The sequence below is a fragment of the Trachurus trachurus genome, assembly GCF_905171665.1.
Source record: "Trachurus trachurus genome assembly, chromosome: 8".
Classification (NCBI taxonomy): Eukaryota; Metazoa; Chordata; class Actinopteri; order Carangiformes; family Carangidae; genus Trachurus; species Trachurus trachurus.
This window is the reverse complement of record NC_139905.1, coordinates 14,122,879-14,140,744: the sequence shown is the minus strand read 5'-3', so window position 1 is coordinate 14,140,744 and position 17,866 is coordinate 14,122,879.

Genomic DNA, 17,866 nt, shown 5'->3' with positions numbered 1-17,866 from the left:
AACTTGAACATATTTCTGAGAGTTTTCGGTGACCCCACCGCAAAAGTAAGATTGTATGTTTTTAGAGTTTGTGAGGGATTTTACTTTTTCTTTTGATTCTTTATGTTTTTATTCCTAATTTTACTAGATTTTTCTCACACTTTTCCTTGTACAGTGATGCACAATCCATCATCCTCTGCCTTTGAAAGACACTTGATATTTTTCCATCTTCCACGGTTTACCTAACTGTCTACACCGATGTCAGCATTTGACCGATGAGGGCTGCCTTCGGGGTTTGGATGCTCAGCCTGTGATATAAAAGTAAAGAAAAACAGGCGGATCGACTTGCTGCCCTCAGTCCAACGTGTTGAATGACAGATATCATTAATGTGTGTGGGCAGGAATGTATGCAAATCAGCTGTTTTGATAGATAGCGTTACTGTGTTGTGTGGTCCTGCGGTTGATGGACAAGTTACATAACCCTGTTAAACCTGCGCAAAAAAAGTTGTCTAATGGCAAGACTGTTATCATCAGCGGTAGTCATGGAGCTTACGGAGAGAGCAGCATGATGACACAGGTGGGTAATGACAGATAATGCACCATATAAGAACCATACATCTGTGCCCACCTCCTTCTTTTTCAGCATGCGTCCTGTTTTACTCTGGAGAGAAGAACAGAGGAAGGTTGAGGAAAATTGAAGTTTCCACTTTATCATGCACTCTATCACCGGCAGAATATACAGACTGACCACTGTGCTGGAAAACATCCATTGGAGATATAGTTAATGAGGTTAATGATACACACACACACACACACACACACACACACACACACTCACACACATGTATTGCTTCTTTCTCTTACTCCTCTGTCTATCTTTGTGCGAAAGAGGAGCAACTGACTTCAAACTTTGGTTTGAAGCTGGGAACTAACAGATTGAATATCTTGGAGCTGTCCTGACAACAGAGGCAAAATTTGAGATTCTTACACCAGATGCTGTGGTTTCATATCTAAAAACAAATAAAAAAAAGTAATTTATACATTTCATTTTTACCTGATAGGGATGCTCACTGTGTATGTAGCCAATGTGACGAAACAGGCTTTGATACACTTCTTTTTTTCATGTCAACCCAGCTATCCCCTTGAAGTCATCTGAAAGGGTTTCAGTCTCTGTGTAGGTTTTATCAAGTGGAGCACATTTCCCTCTGACAGAGAAACTTGGCCTGTGCAAATACAAGACTAGAGAGAGTGCTGATAACTGTTTGATGAAAAACATGCAAAGGACAAGCATTCAATTTCATGGTGTGGAGCCGGGAGCATTAACAAGGTTTCTGTTCCACCATAATAATAGTAAACACTGATAACATACTTGCCTCCTAATGGAAATTTAAGACCAAAATAACTTCAGACTTTTGTATTTGACAGGATTAATGCATTCAACTGATGTGGGTTGTTATGGCTTTTATGGTTTTACTGTTACTTGCCCAGCTGAACTGAATTAGACACACTGCTAAAATATGGAGGATGTTCAGTTTTATCCTTGAATCAAGATTAGGTAGGGCAATGTAATGTGCCTCCTTCAGCAGATTTTGATATAAATGTGCAACCCAGAGTGAACGAACACAGTATCATATAGAGGGAGTATAGAAGGCCATTTTCTTTTCCAATTTGAACTCCCCTGCAGCCTTTAAATAAAAACACATGCTGAGAAACTATTGTTTACTCAAACAGTGACCCTGTCCTCAGCTGTTCCTATCTCTCTGTGTTTATTAAACATTATGTTTTGAAGTTTAAAAAAAAAAAAAATTGGGGAGCATCTTATGTGATTGTACGTTTTCTGGCACAGCTTGGGTTTGTTAAACCCTTATCCCACAGCATAGGCATACAGCTGTTAACAATTTAATGTAATACAGATGACTTTAATTGCATTACATTTCCACATTCTCATGTGTGTGTGATGAGAGCCAGTGGGATAGCAGACATCCCAGTGATTCATGTTGCCATAATTTAATTTACAGTGGTGGACATTTGCATGGAGCAATGTACCTGACCACTGCTTTTTTTTCTTCTTTTTTCCAGTTGGTGTCTCTGCTCCATCATCTTGGTAAAGTGGTGAGCGATGTCTACCTGTCACCTCCTGCAAGCAGCTGAGGAAATCCCTTATTCCTTCATCCCCACTGCTGTCAGCTCACTGATCCCCTCTGTATTGCTTGGCTTCACCAGAGCCCTCTTCAGTTTTCCTTCTGGACATGAGATGCCGCATCTTACTCACAACAGGTGATGATGCTTCAGTAATCTCTGTCTGTGTTTGGATCCCTCTGAATTACAAATTATTCTCTCATTGGTTTGTACACCTCTTAAACCTTTACCTGAGCAGTGACTGTCAAATGATAGTATCATTAGGCACTGCAGACCAGTCAAGATCTGGATTTCTATGCATTTTAAAGTGTTTTTTTTATAGGGCTGCAGTCAGGGGAAGACTCCAAATAAGGGGTGTAGATGGTGGTGTCTGTTTTTCAGTCAAAACAAGAAAGACAAGGGGCAAGGAATTGATTAAACTCTGTGTTTGCCCCTCCCATAGCTGCCTCCAGTCTAAACTGCATTTACTGAGAATGTACATGTGGTGGGCTTTTATAAATATATAATATACATTTTAAAAAGCCCAGTATAAAGCTCCAAAATACATCTACATGTTGCCAAAAAGGCCTCTGATGTGTGGTCCTTATCAAAGGCCTCTGTAGTTTATTTTTTTCCCTGTTACCAAACACTGGAAGAAATGTGCTTTAAATCTTTAATAAGAAATGAGAGAAAACATATTGAGGCATTTTAATATCTCAAAAACATTGTAACAACAGAGCAGATCATTCTGTGACTGTCTGCAGTCTGTAGCCTGACATCTCTCTCAGGTGTAAGGAGCACATCTATCAACAAGCTACAGTCGCTCAGTAAAGCTGTGAAAAATCTGGCCTTCGACCATCCCGGAGTGAAAACTGATTGGATCATTATAAGGAGGCTGCCATTTTGTGGTCAAAAAGCTCACAAAAACACACACACCAGCTGATGCAGGTGCAGATGCAACAGGAAACAGCAAATTGAAAGCAAAGTGAGGAAGAGCTGGATCAGATAAACAAACAAAATTGTAATCTGATCAATATGTGCTGGTTCTGCTGGTACCTGGTGCTCATACATATTGATAAATCATATTTACAAAAAATATTTATCCGACCAGATACAACTTGTTGATAAATATTTAAGTGTTTACTCCTTCAGAATTAGTTCAGAACCTTCAATGAACGGAAACATTTGGATGAATATCGCTGTTAGCCCGACACATGGCTGCCTTCTGTCTGTGACTCTCTTGAATGCTTTAATTTTCTTGTTTGGTGCTTTTTTTTTTACTTTATATATAAAGCTTGGTTATGAAAAGGACCAGGGGGGTTAAATTAGTATCAATACTCCCTTGACAAACACACATGAACAAATGCAGACACACATTTCTTGTTGTACTACTGAGTGTTGTACTCAACGGATGTGTGCTTCGTTGCTTGTGCACCTTCTGATGATTAAATTTACATCAGCTGGAAAACATTTAGCAACCCCATGGAGCTAATGTTAGCCTAATAGCTAGCTACTTAAAGCTGATAATTTGGTGGCAACAGTTGTGGAACCAATCGTAAACTCACTGGCCAGAAATGAGAAGCCTGCGTTTGTCTGCATCTGTCTGGAATTAAGGATTTATTTTCTTGTTATCAAGGAGCCAGTGTTTAAAGAATTCCAATAGGAAACTTGTCAGTGGGAGCAACAGTATAACAAAAGTCAACTGAAGTCCATTGTCACATCAAGAGGCGAGGAGCAGGCCAATGTCCCATCATAACCGTCTGCCTCATTATCCAGCTGTCTTTGCAGCTAGAGAGATGATTTTCATTTGCCTTTTTTAATCTCTATGTCTGCAGGTGCTCCTCTGCCAGTTAGCACAGACTCGGTCTTGACAGGTTGACTCTCAGGGTCTAACACAGCAGGCGCTGCCACACCACTTATCCCGAGTGTTTTTAATGAGCTTTGCAAGACAGAATGTGTGCAACATGGGAGCCAAATCCATGAAATTATATTTAAACAGGAAAATAACCAAAATCGCAGTTCCCAGGTTTTTCATTTGACAATAGCAATATGCCTCTCTTCCTCTCTCTTGAGGTATTTTGTTGCCTGTTTCTCAGTGGGTGGCAACAGGGCCGATCTCCTTGGTCTGGACCGGCGACAGCGCTGGGGGAATGAGCGATGGTTTCACATTATGGAAAAGTTTGTGGTATGGAGAGTGGGAGCCAGGGTTTTCTCTCGAGGTTTTACTGTGGATCTAAGCCTACATGCCTCATCCCCTCTGTGCTCCAACGTCCAGCCCTCTGCAGCCAGCCAGAACAGTGATCTTCACACAAACAAGAGCTAAAGCCAAGGGGGAGGATGTCACAAAGACATTATATTATAAGGACAAGGGTGAGTCTTGTGAGTGGCAGACCAGAGCATCAGCTATTTTTTTTTCTGTCCTGCTACACATCAGTGGTTTTTACTATAGCCTATGCATCTGAGCACAGTGTGTTACGCAGCTATATGTGTAAATTTAAACACTTTTCTTCATAAACAGGGATTGGCCCAAACTTTACATTTATCTCTGTGTTCTCTATTTGAATTACATTTTTTCTAATTGCGAAGCAGAGGTAACAAGCTCTTTAAATCTGACAGCAAAATTGCAGTGCGCACTCAGAGTCAGTGTGGCCAGCTGAACAGAGAGCAAAGCAAGAGGCTGATGCTCGTTGCTACAGCCGCTAATGATAATGATTAAGTTGTAAAAAAAAAAAGAAAAAAAGAAGCAGGACAAAGCCATTTTTGTGGTTAAAATTCAGAATTAAACAAATCATACAGGAGAGAAACACTTGGGTCATTTGTCCAGGACATTAGGAATAAAAAATAAGTATAGATTTTAGTTCACCGTGGTTTTGTCATCCAGGCTCCTCAAAAAGGTCAGACATGACTCCGACATCCAAAATAACAACAGCCACACTGATGGAGACGTGTTATGTCATATCCAAATGCTCAAGGTCCACTTTCCCTGTCAGAGCAATTTAGCTTTAGCCTTAATTTCAGTCAATTTTGGATTGAGCAGCAGGAAGTGAACTTACAAAACGAAAGTGATGGCTGGACTGTGTGGGTTTGCATTTGTCACAGCATGTAATAACATCAGTGGACATAACAGAAGCTATTAGTGGTCCGAGGTAATCGTAATGCTTATCATCCCAATATAGCCAGACACTGAGTCAGTATCACTGAACCCTGTTACCTTTGGCTTTCCCGTAACAGAGGCACAGCTATAGGCCTACATCGATAGACAGTAAAAAGGAGAATTAAATGTAATGTTGTAATTCACTTGGTTTTGTCCAAAATTTCTCTTGAGGTTTGTTGGAAAATATGCAACTGAGTTCACTCATGCAGATCTGCAGCTCATCTGAAGGAGGTCACTGCTGGAGGTTTATCTTGTGCCTATTTGTTGTCTCTTGTTTTTCCCCCTGCGGGCTGCCATTATGTTAAGATTCACATTAGGCTAAAGCTCAGACAAATCACATACATTTTCTAAGCTGTCTTGAAAAGGCAGTTTTTATTAGTAGAAAGTTTCCTCGCAGAAATTTTGAATAGACAGAGACAATCAGACAAACACGTGATCCTCTCTCTTTCTGACCACTGGCATGAAGGGGATGTCAACATCATAGATGTTCCCAATGCTCTGATTTACAACACCTGTGTGTCAGCCTGTTCTCAAAGGTTGTCTTTGTGATATTACTATCTGTTATCACGTAAAGGTACGTGTGTATGTGTGTGTGTGTGTGTGTGTGTGTGGTCTGGTTGTGTGTTTCACAGAGGCATCATATAAATGTATGGGGAAAAGAGGGGCCAGAAGTTGATAAACTGCAGAGATATCAGACAAGTCCCTAATTAATGAATTGGTCTCAGCTGTGGCTCTGGCCTGAGGCTCAGAGGTTGAGTTTGAGGGGGTTACTTACCACAACGATAGACAGACTCCAGGCAGAGGCAAGGCAAGGCAACAGCGCCAAGAAAGAGGGTGATTTTCTGCCTCGGCGATAGGACTGCCACCTTCCATGGAGAAAAATAATATTGTGACATAATGAAACAAAGGAAGAATCTGAGGGTTAGTGAACAAAATTACCCAGGGGGTCACATTATGATTTACCACCTGGCCCGTCACCAGGGCAGTGGTGGTAAATCTTTTCTATTTTGAAACCGTAAATTACAGCTTCATGTCACAACTTACGATTTTGTAGCGTTCCAGGCAACCCACTCATGTTTTTCCGACCTGTTTTACCTGTGAAAGTCACCATAACGGCCACTCGTAACTTCCGACCCGTGAACTCGTACCAGATCGAACTGGTATGACTTCACAGGTCGGAAAAACACGAGTTACGGGCTGCCTTGAACGCACCATAACAGTCCTCGTCCCTACGTCACCACATTCACGCGCATCCCTTGGCTGCACACACAGCCCTGCATGCCGTTCTCTCTCCTCATTGGATAAAAACTGTAGGATACGAGAAAAGTTTTCTCCTCGGCTCAGAGCAGAGCAGAGTGACTGACAGACCCGTGTTTCGGTCCAAACACTCTATGTAAGTGATTGCTGTCGGAAGATATAACTATTTAAGACTTACATTAACACAAATATATCGCTTACTTCTGCTTTAACAACCCTCAGGTATTTTCTGTGTTATATCACATGTAGCCTAATGTATTGTTTAAATCAGGGTTCCTACAGGTTTCTTCAAGTTAAATTCAAGTCTTTTTAAGGTATTATTTCCAAATTCACAAATTCAATGCTTCTAAGACTTTTTAAGACCCCGCAGGAACCCTGTCTGTCATTATTTACAAGGGGAGTTTAGTAATTTACAGATGCCATTGAATGCAGCATTGGAACAACCTACCTAGCCTGTTTGTTTTTTCTTGCACAGTCTACAATGCTGTTTGTTGTAGCTACAGTTTTTATATAATTTTATAATTTCATATACACTTTTAATATACAGTCGATGGTTGTATTCTACCTCTCATTACTCAGTCAAGTAGCAACGTCAAGTTTCCTAGTTATTGATTAGCTGGGGGGCGGGACAACCACTGTTGCAAGTCTGTGTGAGAGCAAATCGTTTTTTGTTTTTTCCCCCCACCGCATTTCTTGGTGTGAGGTCGGCGAAAAGCACCAGAGAAGGGGTGTAAATGCATACCTGCACGTTATTGCTGTCGGTTAGATGTATTTACTGTAGTATTTTCAGATAAACCTACCGCGTTTTTAGCGAAGACTGTGAGCTAAGCTAACAGCTAAGCTAAAGCTAAAGGTACAGTTATCCTTACCTAGCAACGGACTTCGGGCTTCATTAGCTTGGTGCTAACCTTAGGTAGCATGGCAGTGGACAGTATCATCCGACAACGGACGAGAGGAAACCAGATACAACGCACTTGTGACGAGTCCAGGCAAAGCTCAGCTTTAGCTGCAACTCTGGCGCCGAGGGAGGACAGACTTTTTCTTGTCATCGCCAGTCGCCACCGACCTGGAGAGAGGGCCGCGCTTTCGGACATTGAAGGACCATGGTGACCTCTGGGACTTCTGCGGGTGAGTACCCCTGTTTTCCTGAACGGTCACCTGAAGCTGCCTTCATCTTACTGGAGGCCCAATGCACACCAGCCACGGTCAGGTCTGCACTCTGCACAGACCACAGTGAAATTAGTTTTAAGTTGGATATTTGACAGACATTCGTAAGCCACTCCAACATTTCAAGTGCACCTGTATTGCAGACTTTACAGTAAACACACGGCGAAGACTTCTACAGCGTGTACCGACTTCCTGTTTTCAAGCAGAGATATTGAGATCTTTGAGCTAAAATGCTAATTAAAATATACAAATTCATTAAAAAGTATTTGGAGATTTAAAATGTAAAAACAAGAGGTGTATCTCTTGCAGCCAATGGAGTAACATGATCTCAAACTGATTGATCACATGGCCTAGATGCTAAAATTGTAATATAAATACAGTTGTTTCTGCCATTGCACAGTTCATACATTATGTATACCGTACTTAATTTGGTACAGTTTCTTCTATTAATTTAAATTTTAGTATTTTACTTCATAACATATTGATGTGCATAATTTATATAGTGTGTGTATATTTTTTTCTTACTTTTCTTATCTTTTTGATTTTGCTCTACCATGTCTACTTATGTGCGCTACTGGGTAGGCTACTGGGTACTTGAATTTCCTTTTGGATCAAAAAGTATCTTGGCCTGCATCAGGGTCCTCAAATGTTTTGATTTTGAGATTTTACAACACAAATCTCAATCAGTGCTCCTAATTAGTTACATGGTGAATATGTTGCCTGGGCCAACAGAAGGAGAAGAGTTTGTGATTGAGCCCGACCGCTGTCTCTTGTGTTGTATCGTTTCTATCATGGCTCTTCATGTTAAAAACCTGTCCAAAGAGACAACAGCCAAGCTGGCAGATTGAGTGGGCCTGCTGCTATCTGCTGTCTCGGAGGGAAACAGCAGTGTAGGGCTCAACACATCCAGCTGGATATCCCAGTGGGTAATGCCATCGACTGGACTGAAAGACCGGGGTTCAAATCCCACTCATGGCTGCTATGTTTCGTGGGCCATCAACCTCTGCAGAGGAGGAGCTTGTTTTCTTAAAGTTAATGTATTGGAAAAGTATTTGCTGTAATCACAATGTATTGTTATTTGTGCCATTACAGTATTTGTCAGAAAGTGTGATGTAAGATAATATAATAGTATGTTGGAGCTGTCGGCTCAACACATCCAGCTGGATAGGCAAATGAGTACTGGCACGGAGTGTGGATTGGGAGGCTTGGGTTCGAATAACACCTGGGCTAGTGTGTTGAGCAATCACGAAGTAGTAGAAGGTTTTCTTTATTGGGGCCACCCAGCAGTGCAGCCTTGGGGCTCGGCCACGCACGAGAAGGCAATCAATGGAGCGGTGCATAACTTTATCTATGTATTTGTGCAGTCTTACCTAATAACCCTACATACCTACATAAACAAGAGACTACGGATTACGGAGCATGTTTGTGTCGTGGTGCTGCCGAGACGAGATGTGGGACACCGGGTTGGAGGCGCCGATCTTGCAAGGTTGATTTTCGGCCAAGCCTCCATTCTCCCCATAACAAGTCATTTAACCAACACAGTCACTGTTGCTGTTTAATTGATGTAAACATGTTGCATAGTTTCTCTTTAAGTGGGCTTAATGTGATGCTTATCCTCAGAGAAAGGCTGTGTATTTGCAGAAACACAGAGAGAAGTGGCATGAAAACAAACAGCTACAGAAAATAAATACAGTGAAAGATTTTAGCGAGAGAGAGAGAGAGAGAAGAGATAATATTCTGGAGACGGTGAGGAAATACTGGGCACTTGACCCATGACTTTTCATCTTGGCTATTTAATCTGAGCATGTTAAAAAACTATTTACTGTTGAACTGGGAGCTATTTTGATAAACGATGGGGCACGATCGCATTACTCTAAGTGTTGAGGTTGGAGGCTGTCAAGTTGGTTCCAGTGGCTGGTTACAGTACGTTGGAGAGCAGGGAGGCATCAGCTCTGATCACTGTGTACTCTGGCAGCTCCTTCCTGCTGCGGTGACAGTGCGGTTGGAGCGGATGCATTGTTTTCATCACGTACCCAAATGCACCCAAAGAGCACTTTCCCATATGAGTATGTCCTCGAATCAGTGTGACCAATCAACACTTGTCACCATGAAATGATGTTAGTGTGGTTATGCAGGAAATGTTGGCGTTGCACTTCTCTGACTAAGACGAGGAGATGGCAACTCCTCTGGCATGTCAACATATCCTCATAAATATCAACAGTGAGACTGTAAAAGTCATCTATATTAGCTTTACTCAGTGTTGAATAATGCTCCGTGTGTTTTGACAACAATAACCATGGCCCGAGACACATTTCCAGGACATTACTATTATAAATCAATATTCACTGCTCCCTCTTCAAACATAGCTTAATGCAGCATGTTCAAACTGATTTTACCAGAAAAAATTAGTTTTCAGCATCAGTGATGAGATGTCTGATCAGGGTTTCCCGCAGCGCTTTCCTGTTAAGGCGGCCGCCTTAACAACAAAGAGCTGCCGCCTAAACTAACGTCTTAAAAAAATAAAAATGTAGCGATATTCACAGCACACACACACGACGGTGACATTAACGCGCGTCGCCACGTCTGCTCATAGCGCAGCAACAATGCAGCAGCGTCAGGCCGTCACTGAAACGCTCCGTGGAACCGAGACATGACACGGCGCGCCCGGTGTAAAAGTTCTCAGAATCAGCCCCGGTGAGTCGCGAGCGTCATATGTCTTGGTAGAGCACGGCCGCTGCAGCGACCCTCCGACGGTCCCATCGCTGCGTGTCAATCCCCCTCTCACTTTCTCTCCGCGCCCCCATCTCTCTCCAGCTGCCCTTTCAAAATAAATGCATAAAAAGCCAGAGAAAAAAACAAAGTAGGGGAAACACTGCTTTGTTTTCTCTGTCTTTTTATGGTTTAGTAATTCTTTCATTGGTGTAGTAGCAGCGTTCAGTTACCACTAGCGTAGTTGTGACCTGTTGTGATCATAGATGGCATGGCATATGTTTTTTATGTAAGTCCCTTCGAAAAGTCCCATGACCAGCCAAACTCCTAAAAAAAGCGTGATTTATAGTTCATAACATGGTACTTTTGGCATATGGCACCAGGGCCGTTGCTAGGAATCCTGGGCCCCCTGAAAGTATACTAAAGTGGGCCCCTGCCCCCTGACTTTTCCACTTTTACGTATCTATTATCATTTCTTATTTAGCCTACTTTGTTTTGATGCTAATGCAGCATGAGTATCAGTCAGGGTCTTATGCAGAATAATTCAGTCATACAAAGATTAGACTACTGGGGTTTTTGTGGGCCCTACTGGGCGCTGGGCCCCTATAATGATCATCACCTTTCTCCCCTATACAACGGCCCTGTATGGCACTACAGGACCAGTTAAATATAAAACACAATTTTATACAATATACTGTATATAAGTAGGGGGTCCCCGCTCCATCTCTCCATCAGTTTGGGGGTCCTTGGCCTGGAAAACGTTGAAGACCCCTGCTCTACACACCACAGAGAAGCGCACATGCATAACAGCAGCGCGCATGGTGAAAGCGAAACTTAATACGGCGCACCCCCCCCCCCCCCCCCCCAACAGGACAGACACCACCTTAACTAACACATTTTCTGGGGGAAACACTGCTGATCATTTGATTACATGTTTTCACATATTAGTTACTTACTGTTGGCATAATGTTAGCATATAGCTTTCAAACCATTTTCCAAAGCATGCAGTTTTGGAGACTAATAAATATGTTTCTTCTCTTCACTCGATGCAAGTGTGAAAAAAAAACGTTCACAGACGAATGGAAGTAGATGCATACATTGTCAAAACGCTGGCCTCAGTATCTTTTGAGAACAGCAACCAAAAACTGCAAAAGGTGACGAAATGTACATTTTTTTTCACAACGTTCAATTCCCTAATGCTTGTGTTATGGGTTTTATTTTCTGGCAGCTCAGCTCATGGACTGGAAAGAAACAAATCCCTGCAGGAGCATAAGCTTTTCAATAGATTTGAATGCAATGCTTGAAAGACTGTGTTCAAATCAGTTCCCCTATAGTCAGCATTTCAACAATAATAGTGTAAAGTAAAAACAAAATTCAAATAAATAAATGATGGATTATCCATGAAAAGCACCGGCTTAGTGAAGACGCACTGTCATCAATCTAAAACCCAACAATGTGCTTTGGAAAATATGTCAGTAATGTTAAGTATATGCACCATTTGCAATAAATGAGCTATAACGTGGTTAAATCTTGAATGTGCAGGATTAGGAGCTATTTACCCAGCTCCTCGTCAACATAATTAATTGCGACCTCCAAACAAATATTCTGTGAAGAATCCAACTTTAAGACACAAGTTCAAAACATGATATATTTCTACAAAAAGCAGGGCACTAATGCACCACATGCAGGCTGCAGACTGTTTCTGTATTGTTTAGCCACAATACAATGCAAATAATATGCATAAGGAAAGTTTTTGCAAAGGGCAAAATGTGAAAAATGATTATATTTTACTGGTAATAAATAACATTTGCTTAACAATGAAAATATGGTGTTTAGCAAACTAAATGGTTTCCATTTGCTTAACATTGGCCTTTAGTTGTATGTTTATGTTATTAAATTGCTTTCTGAAGCTGCAACAATTTGTTGGTTCAAGTTCACTTTTTCTGTTTATTCGTTCCTCTGTGTTAATAGTCAAAACACAAAACATTTTAAGGAATCTTAGACGGATGAGATCGTTCCTGTGTTTTTCCTCTCTATTTGCAGAAACATTATGTCGGTTTTAATGGAGCATGAAACCACAGACGACCAAAACAGATTTCTGTAACATTTCAGACAGACACAATACAGAAAGCATTAAATCTGAACGGTGTTTTATGTTCATGGTAACATGTCTCTGGCTCTCTAAACAGGCTAATGCATCTTTGTGAGACAAGCAATGAGTTAAATGAAAACAAACACAGCAGTGTCCCCCTTCACTTAAACCTTATTTGTTGTAAACCTGCCTGCCATTTAGTCCAAATAGATCTCTAAAATAAAGTCACATTTGCTAGTCGCTGCTTGCCTCCTAACTCAGTTTTATGTTTTGCATGAATGTGCCTGGGGACAGTTCTTTATCCATTAACACATAGGAACAGTCAAATATTGTTTTGTGGCCACATTATAATACAATTGCTTTGATTTCCTTTCCTTGTATGTTCTTCCCCTGTGGCCAGATTGACTTGATTTAAAATAAACAGTAGATTCACCTTTTAAATGCATATTTCAGATAATTGAAATAGCACCTGACATTATAGCTAAAACGTTCTTTTGGACACAAGCTGGAGCGGAGACTTGCTCATGTCTTTAAGCTTGTCATTACAAACCTAATATGTCTCCTCTATTAAACAGCGGAAGGACAGAGTTAGTTGGATATTGTTTTGCTCACACCTTGGCCTCTGAATAAGGAACAATCCGGAGAGAGGCGGATGCTGGTCATTATCAGGGCCGGGTGCTACCAACCGGGGACTGAACATGTTCTGGTTAACGTGTGACAGGTCAATAGGTCCCAGCTTTCTGTATTTGGAATAACACACTGAGCTGCAAAAGGTCACAAAGAGGGCAAGGCTAATTTTAGTATAGCATTATTCTGCATCCATTAAAGAGTTTACTTTGTTTTCATACAGCACTGAAACACAGTGTTGGTTTATATAGACTATATTGTAGCCTACTCTTTTACTCTTGTAATCTTGTGTTTTTGGGAGGAAAGATAAGAGTACTACTTACGTTATCATACATTTATCCGGTCTGGTAACTTTTCAATTTACATTAAAAAAGTATGCTAACCTCATGGGATAGATTTTACATGTTTTTCATTCAAGATTTTACTTACCGTAAATTACAAAAGTATTTGGATTAATTCAGAATTGAATATCAAATACGAAAATATTAGTTGTGCACCAGAGTGAACCCTGACAGTCTTATATTTTATCTATCGTTTTGATTGTTATTATTGATGCCAGCCTGGGTAAGCAGGACTTAGATATTGTGTAATCCAAGAGCAGCTATGTTTATCGAATGTAATCTTAAAAGCTTACTTTAGGTCTGTTATAAAACATCTTAATCTAAAAAGGTCTATAATCGTTGTGAGGTATAAAGTAACAGATTGCACAGTACCCAATATTTCCCTTTATAAGTCAAATCAAATCACCTTATTGTCATTATGCAGTTTAGGAAACAAAAGCAGCACAATGAAATATACTTGTGTGACCTCTATAAAAAAGAGCAGCCTCCGAACATACACACACACACACCAATAAGAGCCCTACTATCATCATCATCATCTACATCAACATTTCATCTCATACACTCACGTACAATAAATAATAATAAGCTTCTATGTTTGAGGTTAAATATTTCACACAAAACATTTTGCTCTTGTTGCAGCTGCTGGACTGACTGTATCTCCACCTCAAACAGCAACAACAATAAAATGCTTCATGCTGATTACAGTTCTTACTTGTATGCTTTAATGCATAGGTCTGCGCAATATCAGTAAAATGTCCAATGCGCAATGACATTGTTCAGTATTGCAATGACGATATGACTTGCGATAAATAAGAAAATATTCAGGTGTGCATTAACCATACAGTTCCTGTGTCTTGTCTTGTCTTGTCCTAAAAACGACTCAATAAGCTGTAGTATATATGTCGAGATTAAGGCATGCAAGAACAAATATGCCCATCACTGCTGCGTGACCGTGTTTCAGGCGCAGTACCTGACGGACCCAAGGGAAGTCTGCGTTGTTTTAACGTTACATTATGTCTAGGGGCGTAGCTCAGGTTACAGGTATGAGGTGTATGAGAGTGAAGGCATGGCGCCTGTCAATAAAACGCACTCATCGCATTTCAGGCAACCTTTTGCGATGTGTTTATCGTGCATGTTGACATCGCGATGACGATTAAAATAAGATTCATTGGGCAACCCTATGCAGCATCTTTACTTATAATTGAGTATTTCTACATTGTTGTCAGTTCTTTCCTCTATTCTGGTGCACTCACTCAAGAGGTGTTCTCCTCTTTTACACTAATATAAACTGCCACCACTTATGGTAACCTTAAGTGTAATAAACTTAAGATGTGTTTTATGCATTTGAATATGTTGCAATTGGACTGATTTATCACTGTGTTTGGTTTTCAATTCAGCACCAGTGCGTCATGTTGGATGTTGATGGTTTAAGTAATGAGCTGCACTTTGTGTTGCGTTGCATCCAGATGAGGCCAAAAAAGGTGATGGAATGTGGTGTCCTCTGTGTGTGTGTGTGTGTGTGTGTGTGTGTGCATGTTTCCCACCGTGGGCTCTTGATGGCAGTCATCGAGATACAGGAGCGGGCGGCTGGAAGAGAGTACCATACATGATTGCCTTTGCTGCTGTACATCAGCTACTCTAATCACAGGGGTTATTTGCATTTATGCCCAGAGGTTCTCGGATGAAAAACTCTCGAGGGGGGGGGGGGGGATGAAACAGGTAAATGATTCCCACAAATGAATGAGCAAACAGGAATACTGCCGGTGCTTATCAGGTGCAGCCAGGAGAACATGATTAGTACTGACTCATAGACTAACACGATGCAGACATGAACACTGAAGACCCGGATGCGATCGCACCATGGTTCCCTCCGCTCGCAGCATCTACCACGGCTTCAGAGCCTCCAGTGAAATCGCGGCCTCGTCATCACATAAATGGGCCCATTAATCCCACTCGGCAGAGGACAACAAGCCTCTTAAATCTCTAATTGATTAATTATCACCACTGAGATTCACTCTCAGAAAAGACATTCATAGGGCGATGAGTGAAAATGTCAAAAACACGAACAAGAGCCTGTTTGTGTGTGTGTGTATGTAATTGTGTACGAGTGGCTTTTATGACTCAGTTGCCTGCCTGAGGTCGTTAATACTTTGCTCCCTGATCTCCCTGGCATAGCAAGAATAAATCTATCTGCAGAGGGTTTATGTGGAGGGGTGGCAGGATGTTAACAGTTGGCAACCTTTTTTTTTTTTTTTTTTTTTACAGCTGCAAGCACTGGATGCTGATCCCCAGCGGGCATCGCACAACAGTTTATGTGGTTTTAGTAAGCACAATCACAGGCATGAGCTCTCACCTTTCACTGCATCTACTGTATGTAGCACAGACATCTGCAAATGTGGCAATGGATCATGAAAACACAATCAACTGTGCTGCTTCACATTCTGGATGACCTTTTCAGGATCATTTTCGCTTCGCATCCTTTTTGTTCTCACAGTCATTTCCGTTCAGCATTGTTTTTCATCGATCACATGATGGAATGAATGTGAAAATTTCAGAATTACAATATTAAAGACAATTCGACAGAGGCTTGAAGGTACGATTTGTAATCTGTCTCTGCCACTGAATGTGGTTTATTTCCGGGCGAGGGAGTCTGTGCCAGACAGACTGGACGCCGCAATGACTCACAATCGCAAAAGCAGTATAATGAGACAAGAGAGGGCCGGGTTAACTTGTTAGCATGCTAACTTCAGTCCAAGGAAGATAGTAGAATAATTGAAGAAAAGCTTTCCACTACTCATTGTGAATAAGGGAATGAGGTCTGATGCTGAAATTACAATGTTTTTTTAGACTGATGAGGTGGCTAATGCTAACAGTAATTGTGTAGCAAAAGCAAAATCTTATAGCACCTTTAAAAACAAAAAAACATCTTGAGTAACATGCTTATTTGCATTCTTACAGAAACAACTCTTATATATGGGTGGTAATTGAAGATACTACCAACAAATGGCTTAGCTTTGCATAATGATGAAAAGGACAGCGATGCTGATTTTCCCATCAAACATTTTGGACACAATTTATAAATGTACATCAGAATATTTATTTAACCAGGGCGATCCATCACTGCATCTGCAAGTAATCGGAATATATATGTTGTTGATTTCGGATCCGCTCGCCAAAATATCTTCTATGCTTCAGTTAATCCAAGGCAAAATCTGCACAAAAGTCTGCAGGGCAAACCCAACTTTGCTTTTTTCATCCCATGCATGTAAATGCTATTAAAAGTGCACTTCTGTATGATAATCCTCAGCAAAATAATACATGCTCACGAAACACTTAAGTGAAAGCCACTTTTCAATCACGTAGCTTGGATGAACAGGAAAAGGCTATCAATCTCTATTAATCATTCCACCGCCCTCACTGCCCTGCTGCTGTTTTCATCAGCGGCTTTTGTGTGCCAATGTTGTTTCTAATGGGCACCGGACAGAGCACCTCACGCTGTCGACCACTGCCAGGCAAAAAGAGATTAATTACATCTTCGCAACACCTTTCTCCCCTCTGCATTCCTAGAAGACCAGTTAACATTCATGGTGTCGAATCAAAACACTCTGAAAACATGCATAATCAAACAAAGCCTTCAGCTGACAGAGCAATCATCTCGTCAGAGGTAATGCGTGAGCCACGGCACGACCGGCACTATAACACTGGAGCACGCAAGGGAAAGCAGCCCAGAGAAAATAGCGCTGGAGCGTCCTTTTAAGTCATAACGTAGGAAGGGGTTCTTGAGGGTCTGAAGTGAGGGTGGGATAAGGATTGCATAAAATAGATGCCAGTTGACCTTTGCATAATGAAATGCAGATGAGGACGCCTCTTTCCACTATTGGTAGAAAAAACAAAAAGGTCACTTAAAAATGGTATTCTAAAGTTTGCAACTTAACATTTCTGAGGCATGTTGTTACTGTAATAGTAATTTACAATAAATGCCTTAGTCTAATTATTTACTTTTGTACAAAATTAGAATAACTGAATGGTGAAAGTGTTGATGTGATACATTTTTAATAGAGAATCATGACAGAGACTGGAAGCAGGTCATTTTGTGCCTCTAATGAGACTGCTGCAATTAAAGAGCTCATAGGTTAAAAGCACAGCAGGTAATTACGATCCCATTTAGGTATTTTTGTCAGGTGACATCTAGTGGTTGCGGTAATCATGATAAGAGTGAAGGGAAAAGTACGCTAACGTATAAATAATTGGGGTGGATTGGTCAACAAAACACCGGGGACTGCCATGTAAAATCAGCTGTACTGTATATTGACACCAGCGCAGCATCTAATCCATTTTTAAGTGTGTGAAGAAATGTGAAGAGGCACAAACCTCCAGCTACTGCTCCAGCAAATCTACCGAAACACCTCTTTTATAATT